Below are 9,473 nucleotides of genomic sequence, written 5' to 3' on the forward strand. Positions count from 1 at the left end.
AACAAGTAAAAGGTTTTCCTTATTATTATTTTCTTAATGTTTAAACGTATGGATTTTGTTATCAGTGCTCTGAAAATGGAGCCACTGGACCAAATGCTTATGTTTAGAAATGCTTTGGACTTAAATGAACACCATTTTCTTTTCTCTTGGATTAATTTACTTGCAGATGTGTGACATAGTTTGGGAATATATATATACCCAGCTGAAAAATACAGACGAGGGCAGGGCAGAACCTAATTTCTTACTATTCAGACTTTATTGAACACACAACATAGCTTTCAAAAGAAACATGAACTTCTCTTTCTTATTCACTTCAGGGACAGAGATGGAATCGAAAGCAGAAATCAGTTTCCTCTAGTGACCAAAAATAGCATTTTAAAATCTTGTAGTGTTTTGTATTTGTTGCCGTTTTGATTTTTTTCTTTTCTTTTCCTTGGCAGGCTTGTGCATTACTAAGCAGTCCAGCCCTACTGCATTCTTGGTCCTGCACTTACTAACGGTAAGGATGCATTAACTATGTGGCAGTAGGGAACTCACATCACCTCTCTGGGCCATAGCTTTTCTCTGTAAATTGCGTGAGTTCGGCTAAATCATACCCTGTTCCAGTGTTTTGGTCAATTTTCTAGGTCTTTGTAGGTTTATCGTTTGCATGTCCCCCTGTGGAAAGATGGAATCTCTTACTATAGCCCCAAATACTAGAAGATCAGCTAGTTAACGGGCTACTGCTGAAGAGAACATTCCCATCGAGTTGAGAAAGAGACCGTGGGTGGTGAGTCTAGTATAGAGCCCTAGGAATCTAATGCCTCTTTTCCCTTTTCCCATTACATTTTTTTTCCCTGTTTTCAATATAGTATTCTATAGATTTGTACTTCACTTTGGTATCTAAAGAAAAAATGCATTATCATTCCCATGGATGATTAGAAAACAAAACTTTGAAAAATTAAATTCATGCCAGGATCTTCCCATCTTAGAATAGCTGGGAAAATATTTATATTGGATGTTGAGCTCATATCAAATGGCCAAACAATGATTATAGGGAGGTTGTTGTCCTAATTATACATTATCTCCTCGTTATGATTCAATAGTTTGTTAAATAATTTTAATATTATTTAAAATAATATTTTGTCCTATAATTGTAATTTTAAATCGTGTTTGTGAAGTAACTTCTGTTTACAAATGACCTCTGTCTTAGTGAAATAATTTTGCTTATTAGTAAAACTAAATATTGCTCCTGTTAAACAGAATGAATTGTGAGATTTATGGGGTGTGTTAGTTTCCTAAGGCTGCTGAAACAAACTGCCACAAACCAGGTGACCTAGAACAACAGAAATTTATTCTCGTGGCTCTGGAGGCCAGAAGTCCAAAATCAAGTGTCAGCAGGGCCACGCTGCCCCTGAAGACTCCAGGGGAGAATCCTCGCCTGGCTCTCATCGAGCTCCTGGTGGCTGCCCCACCGTCCTTGCCATTCCTCGGCTTGTCTAAGCATCAGTCCAAGCTCAGCCTCCATCTTTCACCATTATTTTTACATCGTCTTCTCCTCTATGTCTCTGTCTTCTCCTTTTCAGTCTCTGAAAAGTACATCCGTCATTAGATTTAAGGCGCACCTTAATCCAGGATGATTTCATCTTGAGATCTTTGCCTTACTTGTATCTACAATGACCCTTATTCCAAATAAGGTCACCTTCTGAGGTTCTGGGTTGACACATCTTTTGGGGGTCACCATATATCTTAGTTTGGGCTGCTATATAACAAGTTACAACAGATTGGGTGACTTAAATAAGAAACATTTATTTCTCACAGTCCTAGAGGCTGGGAAGGCCAAGGTCAAGGTGTCAGCAGATCAAGTGTCTGGTGAAGGCTGCTCCCTGGTTTGCTGGCAGCCTCTTCTTGCTGGGTCCGCACATGGTGAAAAGCAGAGACAGGAAGCAAGCTCTGTAACATCTCTCCTTATAAGGGCTTTAATCCCATTTATGAGGCTCCATCTTCATGACTTAATTACCCCCCACCCTCCCCCAAATACCATCGCATTGGAGACTAGGCTTTCAACATATAAATCTGGGAGGCAGACCTGAACATTCAGACCATAACACCATTCAAACCACTATATGAGGGAAAATCATGGAACTCAAGTGAAGAACTAGCAGCTGGGCCTCAGAAGCCACAGGAAATAGCAGTTGGGGGTTCCCCCGGAAACCAGGCTCATTCTCTCAGTCATCCTCTGTCTTCCTCTAGGGCTGCCTGGATTCTGCTTCTCTCTGCTCGTCAGCTTCCATCATTTTTCTCTCTCAATCCTACTTTCCTAAAACAAAGTGATCTCACGAGCCAGTGCAGATCCAGACCCTCCTGTGGGTTCCTTCAGCTATAGCCGGGGTGTGGTCAGGTGAGTGAGGTCCTGGAAGGGACAGGCATTAAATAAAGTCACAATAACATGGAGATTAATAATAAATAGTAAGTTTGTATACTGTCTCCAATTTTTTTTTAAATTAATTTTTATTGGAGTGTAGTTGCTTTACAATGTTGTGTTAGTTTCTGCTATACAGCAAAGTGAATCAGTTATATGGATACACATATTCCCTCTTTTTTAGATTTCCTTCCCATTTAGGTCACCACAGAACACTGAGTAGAGTTCCCTGTGCTATACAGTAGGTTCTCATTAGTTATCTATCTTATACATAGTAGTGTATATTTGTCAATCCCAATCTCCCAATTCATCCCACCCTGTCTCCAATGTTGACTGAGAAACCATTTAAGTTTTTAAAACTATTCCCCAAATAACTGAAGGCCATCTAACATGGTTTCTAGATTTAGACTTCCCAGACACATATAATCTACAACATAATTTAACTAGGGAGTTTAGTGTTCTATTATCACAGTCAGGGCCTACAAGGACTGTCAAGGTAGTTTGCAGTGACTTTTCATAAAAATCTTTAAGAAAACCCCAAGCTGGGAGTTTGGGGACAGTAGGTGCAAACTATTACATTTAGAATGGATAAACAACAATGTCCGACTCTATAGCACAAGGAACTATATTCAATACCCTGGGATAAACCATAATGACAAAGAATATAAAAAAGAATGTATATATGTGTATAACTGAGACACTTGGCTGTACAGCAGAAATTAACACAACATTGTAAATCAACTATACTTCAATAAAAAATAAATTTAAAAAAAGAAAAGAAAGAAAACCCCAAGCTGTATTGCCTGGAATTAGGAAACACGCTAAGCTTTTGTCTGAAGGCTGCTTTGAATTCTATGAAATTTTCTGGGTACATATTTGGAAGGTGGTCTAAGGGGCGGATGAAATGTGATCTCTTTCTTCTGAAGAGCGGTCACTACTTGGCAGTAATGGAAGAACATACCCTGGAAAGGAGGGTGTGTATGTCCCTGGAGGTGTGGTGGCTAAGATGCGTGTGTTAACTGGGGCAGCAGGAAGGGGAGTACTCAGAAGACATAATGGTGAGAGAGGAAAATCATAAGTGATATACTGGTTGGAATCTGAAAAATCTCAGGGAGACAGAGTAAAATATGATGATCACAATTAAATAAGTCCTCCTTTTCCTTCACAAATCAGTGAGCTTGCAGAAGTGTGTGAAGCTTGGGTTTCAGACATGAGATGCAAACACATATGGGTGTGAGGTGGCCAGCACTTACGGTACAGCTTCCAGATGTCAGAAGAGTGGGAGGATAAACAACTTTAGGAATCTTAGGGTGAAATTCAGCTACGGGGGGTCTGCAGAATAACAGCACCACAAGTTCAAATCTCATAAAACAGAACTGGCGTGTACAAGGTAGGAAACTGGCCGGCATGGGAAATGCGGGGTTGCTGATTTCATATATCAACTGCTGAAATAATGCTGTGTGTGTTAACTAAACTCACCAGGAGAAAAATGTGGTAAGAAAAGCTATCTTGTTATTGAGATAGGACCAGAAATGAAAGAGTGTTTGGTAAGAGTTACAAAGTTAAGTTGGAAGGCCTACAATTAATTATAATAGATTGTTACTTTTCTGAATAAATCTGTATGAGAGTGGTGTTAATATGGTTGTTATATGGACTGTTATATAGTATGGACTGAATTTTACCCCTCCCCCCCAATTTCTGTACTGAAGCTCTAACCTCCAGTGTGACTATATTTGGAGATAGGGGTTTCAGGAAGTAATTAAGGTTAAACAAGGTCATAAGTGTGGGGCCCTAATCTGATAGGATTGGTGCTTTTAAAAAATTTTATTTATTTATTTATTTTTGGCTGCATCAGGTCTTCATTGCTGCACGCGGGCTCTCTCAAGTTGTGGTGAGAGGGGGCTACTCTTTGTTGTGGTTCACAGGCTTCACGTTGCAGTGGCTTCTCTTGTTGTGGAGCATGGGCTCTAGGCACATGGACTTCAGTAGCTGTGGCTCGCAGCCTCAGTAGCTGTGGCTCGCGGGCTCTAGAGCGCAGGCTCAGTAGTTGTGGCACATGGGCTTAGTTGCTCCGTGGCATGAGGGATCTTCCTGGACCGGGGATCAAACCTGTGTCCCCTGCACTGGCAGGTGGATTCTCTTTCTTTTTTTTTTTGTAGTATGCGGGCCTCTCACTCTTGTGGCCTCTCCCATTGCAGAGCACAGGCTCTGGACACGCAGGCTCAGCGGCCATGGCTCACGGGCATAGCCGCTCCGTGGCATGTGGGACCTTCACGGACCGGGGCATGAATCCGTGTCCCCTGCATCAGCAGGCGGACTCTCAACCACTGCGCCACCAGGGAAGTCACAGATTGGTGGCTTTATAAGAGGAATTTCTCTCTCTCTCTCTCTCTCTCTCTCTCTCTCTCCCTCCCTCCCTCCCTCCCTCCCCACTCACCAAGGAAAGGTCATGTTAGGACACAGTGAGGAGCCAGCCGTACAGGCCAATTAAGGCAGCTCTCACCAGAAACTGATCCTGTGGGACCTTGATCTGGGACTTCTAGCCTCTAGAACTATAAGAAAACAAATTTCTGTTGTTTAGCTTACCCAGTCCCCAGTGTTTTGTTATAGCAACTCAAGAAGACTAATACACAGAGCCATAAACATCATCACAATTGTATACTTGTATAACTTACGTTGATATTTTTTTTTCTTTATGCTATGAAATTCCTCTGACATAAGGCGTAAATTTGGAGTAAAGAAATCAACTTTTGCTATTTTCTTTTTTGGATGGGTATAGCATTTCATGGGTAATTGGATTTCGGTCGACAAAATTCAGAATCAAATCGCCAATACAATGGCAGAGTAAGTGATAAAGGAAAGCTGGAGGTGGAAACAGGACTGCTGTGGGGTTAGAGATACAGATCAGGAATGTCATTCTAACAACTCTTTGCTCTTCTCCTAACTGAAGGTGTAGCCTTGTTGATCATTGGTTTCCATCAAGAATCCAGAGGGGCACTGATGTCTGCCCATAAGTGTGTAAATTTTCATCATGTCTTTCCTGAATGGGCATGAAAAAGCTGTGAAACACTGGGGAAACTGAGATGCTCTATTCTAGCAAGACCCCACCTGGCAAGAACCACGTCTACATCTGTAGCTAAGTATCAGGGACTTCGTCTCATTTTGTAGTGGTTGTGCATGTGTGGCTTCTACCTTAAACTTTCCAGTTCCTTTGTCCATTCTGGGTTCTGTGCTGAGGCCGAGTGACATTTTAATACATATAATGTGGGCATTCTTCTGAGGATTGTGAAATATTTGTTTTGAAGTTTTGGGAGATATTAGTTTCCAAAGCCCTGTCTTAGTAAAGATGTAGGAAGAAAGTAAGGACAGCACTGACAGATCAAAGCAGGGTTGGTAGGCATTATAGGTTTGGTAAAAATGGGAAGTTTGAGAATAAGAGACAGGAGAACAAGTTTGTAAAACCAGCTTCAGAGGTTTAACAAATGAAGCCACTTAAAAGGGAATGTTTGAATCACTCAGATACTAGAAGCTGGCTAGAACACAATTTATTGAACAAATGTATTTGGAATGTATTGAATTTGCATTTTCTATCTGTGATTTGTACGTTAAACATATTTGCCATATCCTTTACTTGTTATGAAGGTAGAGTGAATGTGCTTTTCTTTGAACATGTGCTTCACTTGCCTTTCACTGAGTCAAAGTTATTTTGCAAACAGGGTTCCATTCAAACGTTATTGCCTGATCTGATAACAGTAACAGGTAGGACTTCTTGAGGCTTTTCTAATCATATAATAATTCACGGGATTCTCACAACAATCACAGGACAGAGTCAACATTACCATTTCACAGTTGGGGACACTGAGGCTTGGAGAAGTTGAGGAATTCTTCCAAACCTCACACAAGTCATAAAGGTCGTAGAACCAAGATGTGAACCTAGTTAGCCCTGCTCCTGCCCTCCTCCTCTTAACCAATTTATCAAACCAACTAGCATAGCACATTGTTATATTGAAACTACACGTTATTCTAGAGTTTGGAACTTAAATCCAAGACAGCACTTTTTTCCCTTATATTCTCAGGTTTTAGTCATCTAACTCAGTTCTACAGATCAATATATTTCTATCATAAATATACTGATGTGTAAGTATGCTGATGCCAATGCAGCATCTAGGCATGAGAACGGAATGTATTACCGTGAACCACCCAAATTTGGTCAGTGGGTTAGAGAGTAGTATGGCTGCTTCTTGTCCTCCTGACACTCTGGCACAGCCCCTTTAAGGTATGAGAGAACATCAGTGTTGACGTATATCCAAGTCACAGATGCCTTACCTTTCCTTGAATGCTCTCCAGCGCCTCAGAAGCAACGTGATACTAAGATAAACCGTAAGGAGAGTGCTGGAAGCGTGAGAGGGCTGCACGTATGGGAGATGTGGACCAGAACAAGAAGGCTGGAGTCACAGTGGATGTCTACTTTGGGAACTCGCCGCAGCTCCTAGAGACGACCAGGTGGCGTGTTAGAACTGAAGTCTGCTGAACCTGATACATGAACTGCAAACAGAGTTCGGAGTCAGAAGGTCCGGCGTGTGGGCAAGCCATGGGGCCACTCTCGGGAAAGGGAAAGGGCAGTCTTACCAAATCAGTCCCTGCAACAGGGAGCAAGGAGTCTTGTTAGTTCATCCAAATCTCATCTCTAGCCATCTGGCGTGGGTTCCAGAGAGTCTGTGTGGTACCCTGACTTAGAACCCTGAGTTCCCAGTAATAGAAACAGGATGAAATGATTGGGGGACTTGACTTTGCCCCAGCAAGCCAACTTCCCTGTATCCACCAGCGCCTTCCTCTTCTCCAGCATGTTTTGAAAGCTAAAGGGTCTGTGTTCATAGCAGTGTCTTCTGTGCCTGACCTTCAGATGACATACAATAGGCTTCCTTTTGAGGCATCAATGCTGTTTGACATCCTAAGTAATGTGGACGTAATATGTGAAGATGTACAGTGGAAGTTTTGATTTGAAGCCTGGTAATAATAGGCTTCACAGTTTTGTTTCCTGGTTAGGAGTATTTTCATGGTTGCCACCAGAATGCCTGTGTAGGGAAAAAAAAGGGGGGGTGTGTTGAGGAAGAAATGACAGGAGCAAATCTTGATAGAAGTTTAATTCACTGACAGTCAATAGGAGAAAAGACATTACCAGCTGCATATATTAGCACATTAACACACCCACTCAGGTTTTGAAATATCTATTTAAAATAACTTAATTAAAACCCAGTTATAGAACCTTTCCACACTAACAATGAAACATCTATTTTATGATCATTCTACATGTCAGTGGACTTTAATTTTTAAAGATGAACTGCAGTGCCTTTTAAAAAGAGCACTAAAAGGGAAAACCTACATAATAATCATACTGTTTCAAAGATATTTTTGCCTTGACTTGAGAACATGAATTCTAGTCATCCTCTCTAATATGGGGAAAACAGAAAGCATTCTAAGCAGAGGATGGCTGTTAGTATATATCCTGTTTTAAGAAATTTTCATTAAGCCACTAAACTAAAAAATGTGTGTTTTGACAACTGTGTAAGAAATTAATTTTAAAAATATATACATATTATGCATGATGTTTTTATAACATGCCATCCAATTATAACTTATTAAAAGTATTTGTTCAGAAAAAAATTAAATTATTAAGGATTTTAGAAACCCTGATAAATGTACTAATATAAAATCACTTGCCATTTTCTAGGTTTGGCCAGAGTCCTCTTTCAGCCAACGGGGGGTGAACCAGAGCTCACAACGTGAAGGTGGCGCCTCTTGTTCCTCTGCTTGTCACAGACCTGAATCTGCTTCAGCATCGACGTGTGCGCTCTGCCCAGCACCCCTTCTTGGGAGCCAGCATCCATCACAGCTTCCATGAAGAGCAGGTTATCCTAAACTGTCTATTGGATCCCATTAGATTGTGCATTTTAGGACTTCGGAAATAAGAATATAATTCCAAACCAAAAATAAAGTAGTACCAGTGTCTATTTTACCTAAATGCCTACAGATACAGTAGCTCCTGTGCTCTTTACCTTTGTTGTTTTCCTGATATCGATGGAGCTGTCATAGCCGCTGGCAGAACTAACGCATGACTGGATTATAAGCAAACTTTGAAAAGAAGGGTTTATGCTTTTAATGTTAATGCAAAATTGAAAGATTTGAGTTTCTCACTTAAGAATGTCAGTAACACATTTATTTCCTACCTCCCTCAAACAGGTTTTTCCTTGCACAGTATATTTGTAATATATGAGTGCGCAAACACGTCAGTGTTTACACATTGGAAAACTGGGATTTTAGTATTAATGTTGCCATTCAGCTTTTCGTCAGGCTTTTCCTGCTCAGAAACATTTGAGTTTTCCCGATTTTCTACATCATCAATCCCAAACTCCTCTATCTGGTCGTCAATCCATCCCCTCTCCAATCAGGCTCCACCTGCCCCATCAAACAATATATTGAGTTCCCAATGAGCACACACTTATCAAGCCCTCCTCGTCCTCACCTATGCTCACCTGCACCAATCTCCAGGCAACTCTCTCAATTCAAAGATCAAACATTCTCTAGAATGTTTGATAATCAATAATCAATTTCCTAATTTAGCACTTAATTTGATATTTAGTTATACATTGTATCAATCTGTAATATGATGCTATTCTTTAATTATTTTCTATGTGTCACTCTATTTTCCTCAACTGTTCTGGAAGCATAAACAACTAAATCATGAAGGGGTAAGCATGAAGTTCAGAAATAATCACCTGTTAGAAATGCCGTTTCCCGGGCTGGAGGCCGAGCGGTTGAGAGGACTGAAGGCAGAAGCCAGCTCCGGAACCTGCCGGTTGCCAGCGAGGACAGCAGTGGTAGCTTCTCCTAGCAGCAGTCCCATCCTGTGAATACTCAAGCCCTCACCCTACCGAGGGGTCGCCTGCTGCCCTGATTGGGTCCTGAGAAATCAGCGCTGGGGAAGTGAAGAGAGGAACAACAGTCTCTGATCAATTTAGGACTTTCCATTGTTATAATCTCGTTGCTCCAAGATTTGTTTAAAGACACGGTT

The 9,473-nt window shown here is 41.1% G+C and overlaps 1 long non-coding RNA gene across 1 annotated transcript; it reads left to right on the plus strand.

Moving 5' to 3' along the window:
• Positions 1 to 440: 440 nt before the first annotated feature.
• LOC136793332 (uncharacterized) lies at positions 441 to 8,555 on the plus strand. The gene is made up of 3 exons (XR_010838516.1): positions 441 to 499; positions 5,352 to 6,972; positions 8,143 to 8,555. It is a non-coding gene; the product is annotated as an uncharacterized lncRNA (long non-coding RNA).
• Positions 8,556 to 9,473: the final 918 nt, after the last annotated feature.

Source organism: Kogia breviceps, chromosome 20 (genome assembly GCF_026419965.1).
Source record: "Kogia breviceps isolate mKogBre1 chromosome 20, mKogBre1 haplotype 1, whole genome shotgun sequence".
Classification (NCBI taxonomy): domain Eukaryota; kingdom Metazoa; phylum Chordata; class Mammalia; order Artiodactyla; family Physeteridae; genus Kogia; species Kogia breviceps.